General features: G+C 39.8%; 1 long non-coding RNA gene and 1 pseudogene across 1 annotated transcript; both read left to right on the top strand.

Annotated features, from left to right (window-relative positions):
- Positions 1–2,439: 2,439 nt before the first annotated feature.
- On the top strand, positions 2,440–18,181 carry LOC145550352 (uncharacterized; annotated as a pseudogene).
- LOC145550363 (uncharacterized) lies at positions 18,182–20,328 on the top strand. The gene is made up of 2 exons (XR_014086265.1): positions 18,182–19,246; positions 19,363–20,328. It is a non-coding gene; the product is annotated as an uncharacterized LOC145550363 (long non-coding RNA).
- Positions 20,329–21,022: the final 694 nt, after the last annotated feature.

Genomic DNA, 21,022 nt, shown 5'->3' with positions numbered 1-21,022 from the left:
CGAAGCAAGGCAGTACATTTACCTCATTTTAAAAAAAATGAGCATTATAGCTATTTTTTCTCTCAGGTTAGTGGACAGTACATTTACCTCAGTCTTTCTTAAAATGAGCATTTTAGCTATTTTTCCTCTCAGGTTAGTGGACTGCCTTGCGAAGCAAGGCAGTACATTTACCTCAGTCTTTCTTAAAATGAGCATTTTAGCTATTTTTTCCCTCAGGTTAGTGGACTGCCTTGCGAAGCAAGGCAGTACATTTACCTCAGTCTTTCTTTAAGCATTTTAGCTATTTTTTTCTCTCCGGTTAGTGTACTGCCTTGCGAAGCAAGGCAGTACATTTACATCAGTCTTTCTTTAAATAAGCATTTTAGCTATTTTGCTGTCAATGCACACAGAACACTGAAGTGGACACTAATGCATCATAAAATACAATATCAATCTCTTGCCATCATCTGCAAATGCAAGAATTTTTTTTTAAAAATCCAATATTGCTGACAGACAAAAAATTATGCTGATTGGTTCTTTCTTCTGCTGAAGACAACTCTTGCAGGTAAAAAAATATTGTTACATTATATAACCCTAAAGAACAATACTACTGATGCATTTTGAAATAACTTTTATTTGGAGAAAATTACAATTGATCATCAAAAAAATATAATAAAATCCTTTTTTTCTTTTACAAAAAATATTTCCTTCCTTTTTTATGCGTCAAGAAAATAAAAATCAACATTGGGAAAAATACTGACACAAATGATCACAATTCATTAGTGCATGATCAAAATCCATGCACTAAAGGGTTAAAATAAGCATTTCAGCTATTTTTTCCCCCTCTCAGGTTAGTGGACTGCCTTGCTCAGTCTTTTTTAAAATAAGCATTTTAACTATTGTTGTTGCCTTTTTAACATTTGTTGTTTTGCAAAGCTGACCGGTCAACAGAAGAGTATGTCATACTCGCTGGAAAATGCCAATCTCTGATTGGCTGACATGAATTCCCAAGCCGCTGAAGCTTCTGGAACTTTCTGGCACTCTCTGCTTCTGAGTCTGCTACGGTCAAGGTAAGACGTGTTTGTGTTTTCTCCATTAAATATAGTATTTTAATTTTTAATTTAATTAGAATATTATTGTAACTGCTTACAGTTGTTAGATTTAATGTGTTGTTTGAGAAGTTGGTCGATTTTAAAAGTTTAATTGCTGTGGGATATTTCGTTGTGGCTCTGATTACGTACTAGCTAGCTTGATGGAACAGGATTTTCTGGATTTATACGGAAAGCTAAATGTTTGTACGCCAAAAAGACGCTAAAGAATAAATTGCTGTGGTGTTTTTAATTATTATGTAATTTCTTTTGTATCTTTATATGTGATATATAGTCATATGCCGGCATTATGTGAGATATTTTCCACCTGGGAGGGTGCGGTTTTTATTTTGCTTGTGTTAGAAGCACAGCAGTGGGCAGATCCCAATGACTTCATACTACTGCGAGTCCACCGATCGATGTGAGTGTTTAGGGCGTCTGGTTTATAGTTGAAGCTTTGTAGCGACGTTTCGCGAAGATGGTGGTTCGCAGTTGAAGCCTTTCAGGTGTTTTGGGTGCGTTCACCCTGCAGCCTGAAGTAATCCAATTCTGACTTTTTTGGTAATTCCGATTTTTATTTTGTTTTTGCCCGGGCCGTTCACACTACCAGTAAATGCGACCTGTATGTGTTCTGCAGAGTGAACGTCAAACGACCTGAAAGTGTCCCGCATGTGCAGTAGAGGGCGCAATAGCGTCCGCGTTCTCAGTGTTCCGCCAACCGCCATAAAAAGAAGAGCTCAGTGTTTGCGGAAGTAAACATGGTTGCTAACGGTGGAGCATAGCTTACATAATTGAAGTTGTCTGACCGGAGCAGCATATTAACAGCTTAATCCTCATTGTCCTCATTTATTCATACAGTAAAAGACTTGGTTCATTTGGATGAAATCTATTTTTAAATTAACATATTTAAAACCCTTTATATTTATTGTTTAATCTCTGCTTTTTCATTATATTTGAGCCAAGTTGTAAAATGTATAGATGTTTGCAACAGTTGCGAAAAGTATCTCGGTCCTGCTTACAAGCCTCAGAACTTCTAAAAAATTTTTAAAATTATTTAAAAAATATTTTTACACCTCTTTTTAATGGCCATTTATTTTGCTTCTCATTACAGCTTTTCACTTGTGCGAGACTGAGATTTGGAAGTTTCCACTGCTGCTTGCTGAGATCCTAACTTCTGCATCACCACACATCAGCTTAATCCATCTACATACATATAACTCTTAATCCTACACATACTTTATCTACATATTGAAATACGTTTTTTGCATAGTAACATTCACACATAGTCCTACAAATACAGTTTAAGTTTAGATATTATTTGTAAATAACAGCTTTCCCCCCAGATGTCTTTTTTTTATTCTGGTCTTGCAGAATGCCACGGGGTCGTCGGTCCGAGTCTGCTAAGGTGAGATGGAGGAAGCTGGAGAGTGTGCCGGACGTCGCCAAGGTATATAAATTACACATCGCATTAATTGTTTTGTCTAACAGTAGTTCTTACTGTAGTTTGACTTTAAGCGTGATCATAATTGTTTCTGTGTTGACAGCCGGGGACATCATCGCTCACGTCTCGGGCTTGGACCACCACAGAGTCTCCGCCGAAGAAGGTATAGCTACCATTTACTTTCATTAACTTATTGTTAGATGATAAGTCATTTGCTTTACTCATTCCATTTATGTCTTTAGACGTCGCGACTGCTGGAGGGTGGCCTGCCCGACCAGGTAAGTTCATGACAAGTCCAGGATCATTTATTTACAATAACCCAATCCAGTTATGTTGTGGTTAATCTAAACATTTTTTAAATTATTTTTTTGTAGATGTCCCTGCTGTGGTGCGCCAGGAGGAGTCCCGTGCGCCATCGACCTCGCTTGGGTCACGTATGTGCATAAAATTTGTGTTGTTTTGTTGTTAATTTCAGAGGCATGAAAGTCTAATCTGATATTGCATGTCTCTAAACAGGCCGTGGGACGGGCGTCGCCATCGGGTGGAGACGTGGCCAGCTTCCCGGGTGACCAGACGGAGCTGCAGTTGGTTCTGCTACTGCCGAGGCTCTGGAGAAGAAGGTACTTTTTTTGTCAATTTCATATGCAAATCTTAGTTTGGATGATAAAATCAATCAAACTTTAATGGTTTTTCTTTCTTTTTTTCTTCAGTTTGCTCTTTTGGTTGGTGATTCTCATCTGCGTGCTATCGTGGATGGGTATTCTACCATGCCAAAGGGCGACTTCTCCTTAGGGTTGCTTGCATCCCCTGGAGCCTCTGCGGAAGAGTTGCGGCTTGAGGTCCTGAATACACTTCTGCCTCGGCCCCCCGAGGTGATCTGTCTTCTGGCCCCAAGCAACAACTTGACCGCCAGCAGGACCTTCGTGGAGGCCGGACGGGACTTTGCCAGGTTGTTGCGTACTGTCTGCGAACTCTCTGCTAATGTAAGTATAAGTATACTGCATTTATTCATGATCAAATACATCTGAAAACTTGTCGTATGTTAATTTGGTCCTTTTATTTTGATTGAAATTTACAGGTGGTTGTTGTGGACTTTCCTCCACGACTTGTCGTGGACCAAAGTGCACAACATCTGCTGCGGCAGGAGTATCGCCGTGTGGCTGCTCAGAGAAGTAAGTGACGGATTCAATTTGTGTTTATACTAAAACTTAAGCAAATTAACATTTTATGGTGTTCAGGGTTCAGATGTATGAAAAATTTACTTATTTTTCCTTTCGTATCTACTTTATCTCAAATTGTTAGTGTGACGGACATTAAGAATGACATTTTTTATTTTCCTGTCCAGATGTTCGGTACCTGCCTGTTACCGAGCATTTCCCGTTGAGCAGCCTGCACTTGTGGAGCAGGGATGGCGTAAGTTAAATAGATTTTTTGTAATTTAAAAATATTATTTAGGTGTACTGTATTTTATAAAATGTCTTTAACTGTTATAGGTTCACCTGAGCGACCATCCTGGATGGAGGTCCTTGCTCAGTTGCTTCAGGCGGCGGTCTGCTCGCAACCTGAGTTAAGTGCACCGAAATCTCCAGCTCCCGTGACGTTGGCTCCTCCCCTCCTGGGACGGCTTCCCCCCTGCGGTGAGACGTCCCCTGCCCCGGCTGGTTGTGGTGGTGAGGTGGCGGCTCCCCGTCGTTCGGACCCCTTCGACTGGACTGTGGTTGGTGGCCGGAAGGTACTTGATACATACTTAGTTGATTTAAGCAAAGTTTTTGCATGTTTAACTCTTTAAAAGTCCACGAATGTGTATATTTGTCTTTTAACATGTATGTTTTGTGATGGGGTAGTAGCAAGAGTCCGCCTCCTTGAGTGTTCATTTCAACTTTTGTTTAATGTGCTGATTAGAAACTACATAATAGTTTTTTTTAAAAGTTTTTTTTTTTAATTGTGTTGAGGAGAAGAAAAACTGGGATTATGCTAAAATAATTAAGCCATTTTTTTCCAGAAGATCAGGTAAATCTTAAAAACCGGCATTTTGAAAATGTGAAAGGGAATTAGCTTACAAACATAAAATATGAAGTGCTACATGACGTCCCTCTGTTATGTGAAATTTCACATCTTCAAAACAGTAATTATGCGTATTTTAAGAAACTGGGGAAAGTTGTTCAAGTAATGACGAAAAGAGCGACTATGACAAGTTGGACTGGAGTAAAAGCAAAAATGGCGAGATTGTGATATTGATTGGTGTGACAGAAGTCTGTCAACACATTTTGTAATATGTAGTTTAGTGGTTTATGAAATAAATGTAGTTTATTGATGCCCAAGTGAAAATGGCTTATGAAACCATAAGCAATATAAAATTTATAGAAATGTATACATAACTGTTAAGTAGTTTAAATAATTTGACTAAATATAAAATAAATAAATGAAATAACTAGAGTACACATGAATATTTATTAATCTATAATGAGTCAAGAAAAAACTTAAAGACACTTAGAGTTGGTTATGTACACAAAGAATTATGGGACTAATAACGTGCAGCATACAGGGTGGTCTGTTTTTAACTGCAAGACAAAAAAGTGAAACTTGCAAAAAAGAGTCTGAGGCACAGTGAAGATTGTGATGATGATGATAACGATGATGGCATTTGTATTAGAAATCTAGAGAATCAGAGGCATAAAGGGTAAGATGAGGTCAAGACAGGTGTAGAGGCAGCTACTCAGAGATCAAAACTCAGGAATGGCGGCGCTGCGCAGCTGTAAGGAGTTGATCACCAGGGGATGAAGAAGAGCCACTCCCCAAGCAGCTAGTAAGCAGCATCCAGTTGTGGTGAGCTCCAGGAGTTAAGGTAGTAAACCTTTGTGAGCTCACAATAAAAAATAAAACAATTTCCAACTTGAAATTTATGTAACTTCTGTATGTGAAATAACTGTGTTTCCAAATGAAAAAATAATTTGTAACATTACACCCTTAAAGTTGTGTAGCAGAAAATACCACATAAAGCAATAATATGATTTCTGTGGAGGAAGTTCAAAGGTAAAATTAAGTTTATTAAAATTACTATACATGTATACCCTGGATCCAGAGGGTTTGCTGCCACTGAAAATGATTTTTCCATGTTTACAGGCGTCGCGTGAGGTCCAGGGTGGTGATGGCTGTCCACACACCACTGGGAGGATGGTTGACCAACAGGTACACTTTCTTCACCTCAAAGCAAAACTTGTTGTGTCCTCAATGTACAAATGAATCTATTTTAAGCTATTTCTTTATTTATAGGGAGACCTGTTGGACTCTCCATCCCCCGAATCCTGTGTGGTTCAGCCCAGCGTTGCTGGAGGAGATGGACCGGATCGTTCCTGCGTCTGGCCGTGACGCTCCGCTACCTACATGTTCTCCGAAGGGGAAGAAGGTATTTTATTCTATTTTTTAAATATCCAGGTGATTTGATGTGCCACAATTGGTTTTAAAATTATATATTTTTTTTATTAGAAGGCGAGTCCGAGGCGTCGTCCAGTTTCTGATCCTCCAAGCTGAGTCCGGTGGAGCAGCAGGTGTGACACCGTTTCAGAAAACATATCACAGATTTATGTACATAGATGTATGTTCACTTTGCACCAAGTTGAGGGCTTCTGTTGATTTATAGTTGGAGGGAGCGCCGAGAGAGACCACCAGCCCAGCTCGTCGCGAGGCACGGAGACCGGTCCCCCGATGGACGTCGAGGCCCTGCCGAGTCCTCTCCCGTGCCACCAGAGGACCATGTCCGGGATGGGAGCTGCCAGGTAACTCCTTCCTACCATCTCAGTCATAACAAATTCGTGGAACATTGCGACATGTGCAAAAAGTTGGCCTACGTGGTTCTGTGTATGACAAGGCTGCAAAAGATCCTGTCACTCACATGAGCAAAAAGCTACAAATGGTTGTGAATAGTGAGTTTATGTATCTAAAAAAATATATACTTTCAAGTTTTTGACTTAGTGGACATGATGCTTCATTTTTTGTGCCTTTTTATTTTTTATTGAATCTAATTTTAAAAACATTGTGTTTTTGTTTTTCAGATTGGCTAAAAAACTTAGCCAATGTTACAGATTAATTTCTAAAGTACAGAAAAGTTTATTTGAGATGTACAAATATGAACATATGGATTTATTTTGTAATCCGATCAGAAACTGCTGTAATGACGGTATTTACCAATATGTTTGTTACTTTATTAAAATTTTATTTCAATCAATCTATTGATCATCAGAATAATTGATTTCTAAACTGCTAAAAACTTGTTTACAACAAGCCTAATTGGTGGTGGTAGGTAGTCATTAGTTAAATATTTGTATAAATACTGAAATGTTTTTTTTTTTATGTTACAGGCTTCTGCGCTGGAACCCGGGATCAGTGGTCCACCGGTCCTGTTGGTAAGTGCTACTCATTCCCAGGCTGACAGGAGGTATGCTGCATTTTCCCGTAATCACCAGTGCACATGCATGGCACTCACATTTTTAGCTTACCACAATGAGGGGTTGCAGTTTGACACAGTGTTGCTTGACAGAGTGATTGAAAAAGGAGATGAACTTTATACCGGTGCTAAACAGCAACTGATCAGTGATGGAACATTTCGTGACAATCACTTGACTTTTGAAGAGATGCCTGACCATGTACTGACAGATGGGAACATCTATGCAGTACACACCACTGGTTTGAGAGTAGGTCATGTTTTTGCTCAGAGCGGGAGCCCTCAAGGAACTCGACATTTTGGTTTGCCTCTTGCCCTGCAACTGGAATGTCTGTCGGAAAATGTCACCCATGCTTTTCTTTTGGTGACTCCTGAGTGCATTGCAGTCTTCAGGGACAGAAGCGGTCGGTTTGGAGTTTTTGATTCCCATTCAAGAAATTCAGTAGGCCTGCCGCATCCCAGTGGTACTGCAGTGATGATGACTTTCTGCAATCTGTCTGACATGGTCAACCATCTGCATAAGCTCTTTCGAAACCGCGGACCCAATGCCACCTATGAGTTTGTGCCAGTAGGTTTTGCCAGGGAAAATGACGGCTCTTCTCAGGATTCTGCCTTTCAGAAAATTCCACCTGAAGGCACAAAAGTAAGTCCAACTGTTTTCAAAACAGAGAGCACCTCTGAAGAGGAAATTCCTTCTTGGCTTAGGGAAGTTGCAAACGTATTAGAGGAAACAGCTCCAACCATTCCAAATTCGTCAAAGTGCCAAAAGCTAAGAGAAGAAAAATTAAAAACAGGGTCAACACGCAACATGGACATAATGTCGCAAATAAAATGAAACAAAGTTCATCTCAAAAAGAAAAATATCTGAAATCTCTAACATTTAGGACCAAAAAGCTACAAGCCGTAAAAGAAACATACATGCTTCACCAAGCACAGAGAAAGGATCAGTTCAAAAATAGATATAGGGCAGATGCGTCTTTCCGGCAGAGAAAAATAAATTACTTCAAATACAGATTTAACTTTGTCCACAGCTTCAGAGCCACTCATAAAGACTACATGGCAGAGTATATAAGGAAACGTTTCAGAGATGATCCTGTTTTTAGAAGCAGACAAAAATCATACATCAGGAATCGTTTCAGAGATGATCCTGTTTTTAGAAGCAGACAAAAATCATACATCAGGAATCGTTTCAGAGATGATCCTGTTTTTAGAAGCAGACAAAAAGCGTACACCAGGAATCGGTTCAAAAACAATCCAGACTTCAGAAGCCAACACAAAAAAACAATGCGTGAATATAGGAAGGTGAAGTATCACAGTGAGCCTAGTTATCGGGTCAAACATAATAAAAAATGTGTTGCTGACAGAAGAGTCAGAATATCAAGAAAAGCACTTTCCAGAAATTTCACACTGCAGCATGCTTTGCGAATTAGAAGGAAGTACAAAAGAAACGTAGGCTTCCACCTTCAAACACCACGCCCTCTGATGAGTGACGAAATGAAAGCTGCAATACAAAACTTTTATAAGAACATTCAAAACGGACCGACATACGTTTGCACTGTGTGTCACAGAGCTCTTTTTCCCAATCAAGTGAAGCACTGTAAAAGAGATAAATATACCAAGAATATGCGTGTAGTAGCTGATTGTTTAACAGGTACGTATGTTCACGTGTGTGAATCTGCTTGCTCAACTCCATGTTCTGTACCCGAAGAGAGGACAGGGGAGTGGATCTGCTACACGTGTGACAGCCATCTAAGCAGGGGAAAGATGCCATCGATTGCTGCTGCCAATAACCTTGATTTAGCTCCTGTTCCCCCAGAGCTTGCGGAATTGAATGTACTTGAAAGGCAATTAATTGCAAAATTCTACCTTTTGCAAAAATTGTTTCCTTGCCCAAGGGACAGCAAAGGGCAATACATGGAGCAGTTGTCTGTGTTCCTTCTGACATGGAAACTGTTGTAAACAGTCTTCCGAGGCCCCGTGCTGAAGCCCAGCTTTTACAGGTGAAGCTGAAGAGGAAAACCAAGTACAAAGGCCATCAATACTTTTACACGGTCAACATGAAAAATGTGTTAGCTGGACTGCGCAAGCTTAACCCTTCGGAGTCAATTGACGCGTATCCGAGTCTTTTTTACATGTCTGATTTGGCGCGTCGTAGCAGCAAGACTCCGCCTCCCCCAGTCTCATTTTCTACTGGTGTTTAAAGTGCACATGTTAAACTACACAACAGTTTTTAAATTGTGTTAATAGGCCAAGTAAAACCGGAGTTATGCTTAAATATGTAAACCATATTTGTTTCAATTAGCGAAATTGTAAAACCCGCTCCGTTCCACAGTGAGACGGAGCGCTCTCGCAACACAAAGAATACAACAGATCCCCTCACTCGAGCTCACGTATTCAACTGATAAGAGTTCACATTTTGTTGCAGATAAACGAAGGACAGTGACGCAAGTAACGGCGCGAAAAAAGTAAAAAAAAAAAAAAAAAAAAGTAACGCGGGAACGGAGAACAGAAAAAAGAGAGGCACGTCAACAGATAGTTGTGATATCAGACGATAGACGATCAGTAAAATCTACCTCGTAATTTGTATTTCGGACATTGTATTTTGTTTTTTCTGTAAAGAATGATGAGAAGAATGAATGTGGAGCAGGCAGCAAAGCTCTTTTTTGAGCTCGAAGATGAGGGAGACTCGCAGTCTGAGTCTGAAGCAGACAGCGAGGATTCTGATGACAATGTAGCGATTCAGTCATTCATATCGGGAAGAGAGAGAGAACATGGGTATCAGGAAGAAGATGAGGTAGGGACAAACATAGGGACAAACATAGGGACAAACATAGGGACAAACGTAGCTAAGCGAAGATCGAAACTGAGAAGTAGGCGGCGCTGTGCAACTGCGCGGTCTCGATCACCGAGAGGTGGCGCTGCTGAGCCACTCCCCCACAGTGATCCCTGGAAGACGGAGGAGGATCCTGACAGTGTGCCGGGAGTAAGCAGGTTTCAGCCACGGCGAACACCCGGTGTCCAAATAAACAACCTGTCTTCTCATAGTCCAAAAGATCTTTTTTTATTATATTTTGCCACTGACACAGTGAAAACAATTTGCCTCAACACAAACAAAAATGCAGCAAAAAATACATTAGGGAAAAAGTACAAATGGAATGACGTTGAAATGGAAGATCTGTACAATTTTTTTGGTCTACTGATATATATGTCTTTAGTTTCACTGCCCAGTATTCAGGACTATTGGAAGCAAAACAATATTTTGTCTGTGCCCCTTCCATGCAAAGTGATGTCCAGAGAAAGATTCAGAACAATATTTTGGAACATTCACCTTAGTGATCCAGAGGAAGATGAACAGAATGATAAAAGAAAAGGAACCCCTGGACATGACAAGCTTTTTAGAATCAGGCCTCTGTACGATGACATCCTCTGTGCCTGTCAGGCTTATTTCCACCCAAGAAGAGAGCTGTCTGTGGATGAAAGAATGGTGGGAACTAAAGCAAAAACAGGGATCACGCAGTACTTGAAGGACAAACCGACAAAGTGGGGAGTGAAAATTTTTGTATTGGCAGAATCAGCCAGTGGTTACACCACTGCATTCAAGATTTACACTGGCAAAACACAAACTCAAAGTGAGCATGGCCTGGCCTATGATGTTGTCAAGGATCTTGTTCAGACATCTTTCCTCGGTACAGGATACCATATTTATATGGACAATTTTTATTCTAGTCCAAAACTTTTTATGGACTTAGCAAGAATGAAGTTTGGAGCGTGTGGAACATACAGGGAGAACAGAAAGGGATGTCCCAGAGGGAGGGGAAATGCTCTGACCAAGAAAAGCAAAAGAGGATCTGTAAGGTGGATCAGAGAAGGACCCCTCGTTTTTGTGAAATGGATGGACACTCGTGAGGTCTCTGTGTGCTCCACCATCCATCCTGCTTTTTCTGGAGATACAATAGGCAGAAGAGTAAAGGCTGCAGATGGGAGCTGGTCTGTGAGAAAGATTCCCTGTCCAACACCAATTGTGGCCTATAACAAAAATATGGGTGGAGTTGATCTTTCAGACCAGTTGATTCAGTACTACTCCACAAAGAGAAAAACAAGCCGCTGGTACAGGACTTTGCTGCTCCATTTTCTGGACATTGCAACAACAAATGCCTTCATCTTGCACCGTGAGATGAGCAGCACAAAGCAAGAACAGGCCATGACGCACAAAGACTTCATGGTGGAGCTCATGTCTCAGCTTTGTGGCATGAGCAAGGAAGGCATTTCTCAGAGCAGGAGAGCAGACCATGTTCCTGTGGCAATTTCCACAGTCACAGATTCTGCCCAAAAAGCCACCAAAGGCAGACTGAAATGCAAGCACTGCTTGCAGTACAAAAAACGGTACGACACTCCATGGAAGTGTCAGGCATGCGATGTGCCCCTCTGTGTTGTGGTGGACAGAAATTGTTTTCTGGAGTGGCACAAATAATTTTTATTGTCTTATGTTACATCTTATCCTTTGTAAATAATTGTACAAATATAGATAAATAATTGCCATGACTTCAATTTATTTGGAAAAGTTTTATATTTTTTGGAATCTTGTTTTGATGTGTTTGTGCACAAATGAATGAATTACCTACATTTTGTTGATGATAATCTTCTAAACATGAGTTGTTTCCTGTATTTGTACATATTGATTTTGAAATTTATAGTGTGCTAAAATTGCCAGGAGAAGTAATTGCCAGGATTTAAATATATTTAGGAAAGTTATACATTTTTTGGAATCTTGATTTGATATTTTGTAAATAGTAGCACAGGAACAAATGGATTACCTACATTTTATTGATAATAATTTAATATACATGAGTTGTTTGCTATATTTGTACATATTAATTTTGAAATATAGAGTATACTTTATAATTCTAAACCATAAAACATAATTGTTATACATATTTGTGGGTTTCACAGTGACAAAATAAAAACTTTTTCTACTCGAATTTTCTTTTTTTGTGTGATTTTAGGGCCAAAATGCAATGTCAGTATGTCCAAATGACAAAAATATGTGTAAATTGACAAAGTTCAGGCTGTCCTGAAAAAAATGATAGCACATAAAGCAATATTAATGGTTTTATTAAGAAATATAAAGGTAAAATCAAAATTAGTCAAAACGGCCATTTAGAACACTGACTCCCAAGGGTTAAAGAGACTCATCCAGATTACAAAGACGTAAGTATAAATGAAAGTGCCACATTTGAGGGTTTGCAGGAGGACCAGCCAGTTGAGGACTTGGACACGAAAGCAGAGGAGACTGAAATGGATGCAGCAGCAGCAGACCAGCAACCTGACCACATAGGGGCAGAGCATCAGGCACTTCGACCTGGTCTGATCTTGGACACTTGCATGCAGCCTCCTGACATAGCACAGGAAGTGCTGTCTTATGGAGAGGGAATTTTTAGCATTGCGCCGGCCCAGGGGAACAAGCCCATCTCCTTCTTCAGTGTTCCGAGACTTGAAGCCAAGGCGTATCCTGTGCATTTCCCAACTGGAGTAAACACGTTAGATGAATCCCGCCGTGTTAAACTTTCTCCAAGTATGTATTTCAATGCACGTCTCTTCTCAATAGATAGTCGGTTTGCGAAAGACCAGAGTTACCTTTTCTTTGCTCAGTTTGTTACAGAAACTAATATTGCCAATGATAGTATGTCCATTCAGACAAGGAAAGGGAAACCAAGCACCAAAGATGGAAAAAACATTTCTAGCAAAATGCTACAGGACAAAGACGAGTTGGAAAAACTAATCCAGAACAAAGAGGCCACTCGCTTCATGCAGCCGTTACGAGGAACTCCTGCTTATTGGGAGAAAGGATTACGTGATTTGCACGCCATGGTGAGGCAACTTGGAAAGCCCACTTTCTTTTGCACGTTCTCTGCTGCTGAAATGAGATGGCCAGAAGTCATTGAGGCCATCAAAGGTCAACATGGAGAGCAGGTAAGTTTTTCTGAGCTTGACTGGAATGCAAAGTGTGACATTCTTAGAAGCAACCCTGTCACAGTCATGCGCATGTTTGAAAGAGGGTGGATGCGCTGTTTAGAGACCTCATTCTTTCCCCTGCACAACCCATTGGACCAGTTGAGGATTACTTTTATCGCGTGGAATTTCAGGCAAGGGGTTCACCCATATACATGCTGTGATATGGATTAAGGACACACCTGAAATGGAAGACCCTCTTGTTGCGATGAAGTGATAAAGTTCATAGATCGTTACATATCTTGTCAGTTGCCTGATGAGACAAAGGATCCCGAGCTCCACAAAATTGTATCAGAGGTTCAAATGCACAGCAAAAAGCACTCAAAGTCATGCAAAAAAGGTAATGTTGAATGCCGATTTGGATTCCCCAAATTACCAATGGAACGCACCAGAGTTACTGTCCCTGTAATTGACTTTGATCTGGAAAATGATGACGAAAAACCAAAGCTAGAAAAGAAAAAAGGTAGGAGAAAGTCCAAAAATCCAGATCAAAATTTGTCTCAAACCTACAAAGAGAGGCTAAAAAGAAACTGAAACCAATAAGGGATTTACTAAAGGATGTGAAATCATCTTTCAGGGATTTAGAAGAGTTACTCCATGCTTGTAACATGACCAAAGTGGAGTACAATGGCCATGTTGATGCTCTGACTTCTGGAATGGTGGTAATGATGAAACGTGATCCTAAAGACAGCTGGGTGAATGCATACAACCCTGATCTCCTACGTGCATGGAACGCCAACATGGACATTCAGTATGTGCTTGATGAGTATAGCTGTATTGAGTACATGATGTCGTACATAGCCAAGCCGGAACACGAAATGGCACAGTTCCTGAAGTCTGTTGTTGATGATTTAAAGACGGCCAATGTCAGCCAAAGGGATGAAATGAAAAAATCATGCAGGCTTATTCAAAACAGAGAGAGGTTAGTGCTCAAGGATCAGTTGCGCGCACTTGTAGCCTACCGCTCAAAAAGTCCTCGCGCAGTGTCCTTTTTCTTCAAACAGATGAAGACGGTATGAAAATGAGCCTTCCGATGAGTAAACTTGTGAACATGTCCCCAGATGAGGAGAATGTTTGGATGACAGGATTGCCAGAAAAATATCTCAACAGACCACAAACGCTGGAATTTGAACACATGTGCCTGGCAGAATTTGCGTCAGAATACAGGATTTATATGGTAATCAAATTGAAGGGCCAAATGCAATTCCCTCCTTAATGATGCAGGATACATCCAGAAAAGAACTATGGGCAAACCTGCAGTCATTAGATTTACTCGTTTCTCTGAGAAAAAACCCCCGAAAAGTTTTACCGACGACTTCTGAAGTTGTATTTTCCACACAGAAGAGATGAGGACCTTAGAAACGAGGAACACACAACCTACGAAGCCTTTTACAACAATGGTTCCCGAGGTAGGTATCAGGTAAAACAGTATGTGGATTTCAACCGCAAAAGGTATGAAGGGCAAGGTAAGAAAATTGACAAGATTATGGAAGAACTGAAAAAGCAAGGCCCGGTTCGTAACGCTTGGAACACTTTGCACCCGAGGTTGAGTTGGACCGTTTGGAATGCGCTGCTGAAAGACCACCAATGGAGGAGGAAGAAGAACAAGACCCTATTCCAGATTATGAAATTGATGTCAACAGTGGAGACATGCCAAAAATTGAAGCTCCTAAATTGAGCCCTGATTTCATCAGACAAATGTACAGGAGTTTAAATGAGACTCAAGCGTCTGTGTTTTACGCCATTCGTGATTGGTGCCTGAAGCGCGTCTGGGGTGACGACCCAGAACCATTCTTTTATTTCTTGACGGGAGGAGCTGGCTGTGGTAAATCTCATGTCATCAAATGTGTTTACCAGGAGGCAACCAAGCTCTTGCGCCAGCTTCCTAGACTTCTTGACATTGGTGACATGTCCAAGCCCACTGTGCTCCTCACAGCTTTTACTGGTACTGCAGCGTACAACATATCGGGGAAGACTTTACATTCCATCTTGAAACTGCCCAAGAGTTTAAAACCACCGTACAAGGGACTTGGAAATTCATTGGATGAAGTGCGGGCAGTTCTTTCCAATGTGGAAATCTTAATCATTGACGAAATCTCCATGGTCTCCAAAGACCTATTTGCATATGTTCACTGGAGATTTCAACAAATCAGGGGAAACACAAGGTTATGGGGGGGTCTCGGTTCTGGCCGTGGGAGACTTCTTCCAGTTGCCCCCCCTTGGACGAGCCAAACCTCTTGTGTCGTCGAGGATGGCATGCTTGATATCTGGAATGAGAATTTCCAGATGATCGGCCTAACAGAAATCATGCGGCAGAAAGACGACAGGGCATTTGCAGAGCTCCTGAACCGGATTAGAGTTAAAGGTAAAGGGATTTGCTCAGTGAGGATGACAGGGCTCTTTTGATCCAAGCTGTTACTGACCCCAAAGAGTGTCCAATGGATGTCCTACACATTTTTGCTACAAACAAACAGGTGGACACCCATAACGCAGCAGTTGTGGCCTCTTTAGGTGCAGCAACAGTTGACATTCCGGCAGAGGACTACAAAAGGGTTACAAAGACGGGAAACATGATTAACTTGGGCTGTTGCATAGCGGGTAACAAACGAGACTTGTCTAACAGCATACAGGCTGGTTTGGGTTTTAGGGTAATGATTATAAGAAATTTGGATGTAGAGGATGGTCTTGTAAATGGAACATTTGGCACCATTGCTGATATTGTTACCAGTACCAAAGATGGAGCGACTAGTGTAAAGTTAATTGGACTCAAACTGGATAATCCACAGCTGGACACACAAAAAGATTCGAGGTAAGCCAGACAGCAATGTTGACATTGAAAGATTTGAGGAACAGACGAGCGTAAGGGGCGTGGTACGACGGCAATTTCCAATGAAGTTGGCCTTTGGATGTACAGCACACAAAGTGCAAGGGATGACCATGAAGTCTGCGGTAATTTCCTTGAAGCGGATTTTGAACCCGGAATGGCATATGTGGCCCTCAGTCGCACAACTTCTCTTGAAGGACTTAAAATCATTGATTTCGATGAAGGTAAGATCTACGCTGATGAAAACATCAGAGCAGCTATGGAATCAATGAGACCAGCATCGTTCTTGCACACCAGACCCCTCTTGAATTTCAGTCGGGTCATCAGGGTCCAACTTTAACAATTGTCCACCACAATGTCGAAGGTCTTGTCTGTCACTCTGAGGACATGAAACAACATCATGAACTCATGTTGGCAGATATCTTATGCCTAACGGAGACTCATTTATTTGGATCTTCTGTTCCAGCTTCTTGCCAACTGGAGGGCTATTGTTTCTTTCACGGAACAGACATGTCTCCTACTCAAACAGAGTCGACATTGCTACCAAAGAGGGTGGGGAGTAGCGACTTACTGCCGGAGTCTTCTCCAACCGCAGGAACGGAGATTCTTTAACGAGGTTACAGATCTTGAGTTCAACGTTGTCAAAGTGGACTCCCCAATCACAGCCCTTATCGCGACCGTTTACAGGCCACCAAGTTTTGATCTTGGAACATTCTTAAGAAATCTTCAAAACCTCTTGGATGGCCTGAATTCAATGAATATTAAGCCCACTGTTATATTAGGAGACTTTAATGAGGATCTTATTCCTCCTGGTAAAAATCCATCAATGAGTTGTTCAGAGCAAAAGGCTTTATTCAACTTATCTCTGATCCAACTACAGAAAAACGCACTCTCCTTGATCACATTTACATCTCCCATCCAGAATACTGTGTCCAGTCGGGTGTCTTGCAGACTTACTACAGTTACCACAATCCTATATATTGTGTGTTGACTTTAGTATAAGCTGCTTCTACAGTGGTTTGCAAAACTAGTCATGTCCCTTGAAGTTTTCATATTTTATCACATTACAACCACAAATGTAAAAATACAGTGGGGGAAACAAGTATTTAACCCTGGTGCGATCGTAACATTCCGTTTACTCCCCTTGTCCTACAGGTCAAAAAGCGGGTCAAAAAATGGGTAATAAAAAAGCCCCAAAATAAAGCAACTTACTTGAATTTGATATCCAAAATCTATTTTGCATGATAAAACAATCTGTTATCAATTAAATTAAGTTTAATTCATTTTATAGTGTGTTTTTTTGTTACACAGCATAAAAAGACAACCAACAGTATTAAACTTTTCTTTGTACGACCAACCAGCTGCCATAAGGTTTATTTACACTGTAAAGGTTTGTTATTAGAATTATATAAATGTGAAGTAGTTACTTCTGAATTAACTATATTGAAAGGTAATAAAGTCAACAATCTAACTTTTTGTCAACAGTTAATTCTTTTATATAGTTTAGGACATCAATTTTGAAAATACTTCTCTCATAAAACGTCCTTCAACATTATAAATTATAAAAGAGTGAACTGTTGACAAAAAAAAGATCCAAATTGTTGACTTTTCCCCTTTCATTATAATTAATCCAGAAGTAATAACTTCAGATTTATATAATTTCGATAATAATAAATCTTTACTCTGTAAAAGAAAACTTATGACATATGGTTTGTGGTAAAAAGAAAAAAAGCTGTAATACTGTTCAAAGACAATTTTACATGATGAAAAAAATAATTAAACTTAATTGAATTAATAAATAACAGATTGTGTCATCATGCAAAATAAATTTTGGATTTAAAATTGTATCAATTTGTTTTATTTATGGGCTTTTGTTAGGGTGGGTCATTTTTGACCCGTAGGACAAGAGGAGTAAACGAGGAGTTACTATCGCACCAGGGTTAAGATATTTTTTTCTACAGCTAAACATGCCAATGGGTCGCTTTTGATCCACAAGACAACACTGATGATTTTTCCCTGGTAGTCTTTTCTGGGGTCCTGGAAAGGAGGGTCTGTAAAGTCCTGGAGAATGCATGGGAGTTTGTCCAAACAATCTACATGTGTTTTGTGGAGAGTTTGCTGAGAGTTGGGACTCCACCAAGTAAACGAGCCTAACTCTGCTGGCATTGCACACCAGACTCTGTTACCTGTCACACAGGAACCTAACAGCCTCTAACAAAGGGCCCGGTGCTCCATACTCCCAGAAGAACCCCCGCAAAGTGTTCTATGACCAGGGCGAAAACCACACTGCTCTTCTGAATCCTACTTTTGACTATCCGACGGAGCCTCCTCTCCAGGACCCCCAAATAGACCTTGCCAGGGAGGCTTATTCGGATCCCACCATCCGGTTCCCCTTTTGAAAAAAGGCACGGTAGGGTGTTCTCCGGTGACCTGTGACTGAGTGAGGGAGCATTGAATCAAACGGTCTCACTCATCATAAGGGGGATTCAGTTTGGTCTTTCATATTGCATTCCGATGAAATATATTTGTGGTTGTAATGTCTCAGTATGGAACAATTCAAGGGGTATAATTACTTTGTAAGCACTGTACATCTTAACCCTGAATTCATAACATGGGATTCTTTTTGGAGAAAATGTTAAGATCTCACTTCATTTTTAATGTCACTTTATCTGACTGTTTCCTTCGTACATGTGACAATCAGAAGGCATTGTGGATTTTCTTAAATCGTTGTTTGATATGTTTGATATGTTTATTCATTGTGCACATTTGTGAATTATGGTGTATGCTTGTGGATTTTGCTGTAGGCTTACAAATATTCTTGTACACTTTGTGAATCTTTTTAGTACTTATTTAGTTCCATAGAAAGGAGGCTTCATAAATAGGGTTTGTATGTGCACATGAAAGTTTGTTTGAGCTTTGAGAATACGAAAGTGGCTGATCTTGAAACACTTATCGGTTCTCTGTCAGAGGAGTTGTTGGAAATATTGCACCAGGGAGAAGTAGATAAAACAATCAGCTACTACATTTATATTCTGTTCTGTTTTGAAATAAAAATAGTTTTAAATAGGTCTTCAATGTGGCCCAGACTTTTTCTTATTTTTCTAATCCAGTTAGAGTACCTGTTGCCCTTCTTTCATAATTTTTTGCGAAACTCCTTTTTTATTCGTCACTATTTGCGTCATTTAATTAAAGCTCTCCTTTTTTCATCGCTCCCCAATCACACTGCACTTTTTACTGCTGCAGCCTCCTAGTGGTTACCTTCACTTCTCTAGCAGAACAAAAGTTAAACTCACATTTGTCCTGTTAGACTCCCTCTATATGGTGATAATTTGTCTGGTTTTGGTGGAGTTAACCCTTTTTCTCCCAGTTTTAGTCTGTTTTAGCAGGTTGTTTTGCAGGTAGTTTCAAGCAAAATGATCCTTTGGAGGCTGCCCAAGAAGAGAGAGAGGAAACGAGACCTGGAGGTTAGGCCCATGAAATGTAGCAAATGTATCTAAATTGTAGCAACCTCAAAAGTAGTTACTTTTTTAGTTGTTGTTGATGATAGCTGTCTATTGATGGAATGACTGTGTATTTTTAGTCCAAGACACTCTCGCCTACCTCATGGGCTTGGACCCTCACCCAATCTGAGGAGAAGATGGAGTTCTTGTTTCTTTAGATGTCCCAGGTGGTGCAATCTGACCAGATAAGTACATGACTAATTAAGGCTAATATATTTGCAGATTTTGTTTATTTTAACTTGAGATTGATGATGTTGTATATGTAGTTTTGATAGGAGGAATCCAGTGTGTCTGCTCTTTTTTTCTTGGGTGACCTTGGTTATCTATGTTATTCATCTGAAACCTTTGTTTAAACAAAGTTTCATTTTTACTTTATTCATTCATAAATCAAATAGATGTTTAAAATGTAATGTATATTAATTTGTCTTTTTTTGTTTTGTCTTTTTTTTTGTTGTTTTTTACTACAGAGTCCGTGATGTGTCACTCCAGATTGGATGCCGAAGAACTACTTGGCCAAATAAAAGAGCTTTGGAGAAGAAGCAGTTTTTTATATTGTTTCAAATAGTTTTTCATGTATGTATATATTTAAAATAGTTTCATTTATACTGGAGAAACAGCAATATGTAAAATTAGATTGGATGTCTGAAAATAGAAATTAATCAAATCAAGTAGCTTAAAAAGAGACGTAAAACTTTTTTTATAGTTTCAAATACTTTTCATATATGTATATGTTTAATAGTTTCATATTTATAACAAGTGGATCATTATGGCAGAAGCCATAATGTTTCGCTTGTGAAAGTAAAACTGTTGGGTCTCATCTTGACACTCAGAAAACAACCCTGAGTGCCACACGGCCAGACAGGACACATGTAAAACAAAAAAAAGATAGCAAAATATTTTTATTGCAGAGGCATCCAATCCAATTTTCAATTAAATTTGTTGTATTCTTTAAATGTTGTAATTTTTGTTCACTGTAATCTTCACCTGTAAAAAGTTTGTAGAAATCTTTAACAAAAGTTCAATATATATATATTTTTAAACTGTGACCTGTTTGTGTGGTTTTTTTTTTTAATTAAAATTTTTATTTGTCACAGTCATGAAGTCCATTAACATACCTTTATAAGTGACCATATTCACTGATAAATACATTTACAAATATTTTATTGATTTCAAAGAGGAATTAAGAGATAATTTTGTCTCCACCTGTGTCTAACTTGAATGACAGATGCAGTGTCTGCATCCATGGTAAAACACTCAAATTATTACAGAGCAGGGCTGAGCTGGCATTTAGAACTACTTGCTGAATGGAGTAAGTCAATGATGGACAACATGTGAGTGATGTGCATTCTTCAGGCTAATATTAGCATTTAATTTTAGCTTATGCATCAATTTTAACATAATGAATGGTACAAGTACAGATTATTCTACATGCTTCTGCCTCTCCACAGGTTATTGACTACGTTGCAGCTTTCTTTAGCATTAATGCTAATTTTTAGCATAAAAACACTGGCTCAAAGCCGACGGGCACACTTTGGCATGCCCCTTTAAAATTTCTGCAGGAATTTTCTAGTTATAACATCTTCTTCCATTACCGTTAATACGGCTCGTACCGCTGCGTGCCCACCCACAAAAGTGATATCAAAACGTGTGGCTCGTACCCGAGAAGGGAGCTATTACTTTTATTGGGGATCGGAGTTACGACGGCGACGTAAAAAGCGAAAAACGAGCGAAATTTCCAAC

The sequence above is a fragment of the Poecilia reticulata genome, unplaced genomic scaffold, assembly GCF_904066995.2.
Source record: "Poecilia reticulata unplaced genomic scaffold, P_reticulata-male-v2 Scaffold_36, whole genome shotgun sequence".
Lineage (NCBI taxonomy): Eukaryota > Metazoa > Chordata > Actinopteri > Cyprinodontiformes > Poeciliidae > Poecilia > Poecilia reticulata.
The sequence above is the reverse complement of the archived record's forward strand: the minus strand, read 5'-3'. Positions and strand labels throughout refer to the sequence as shown.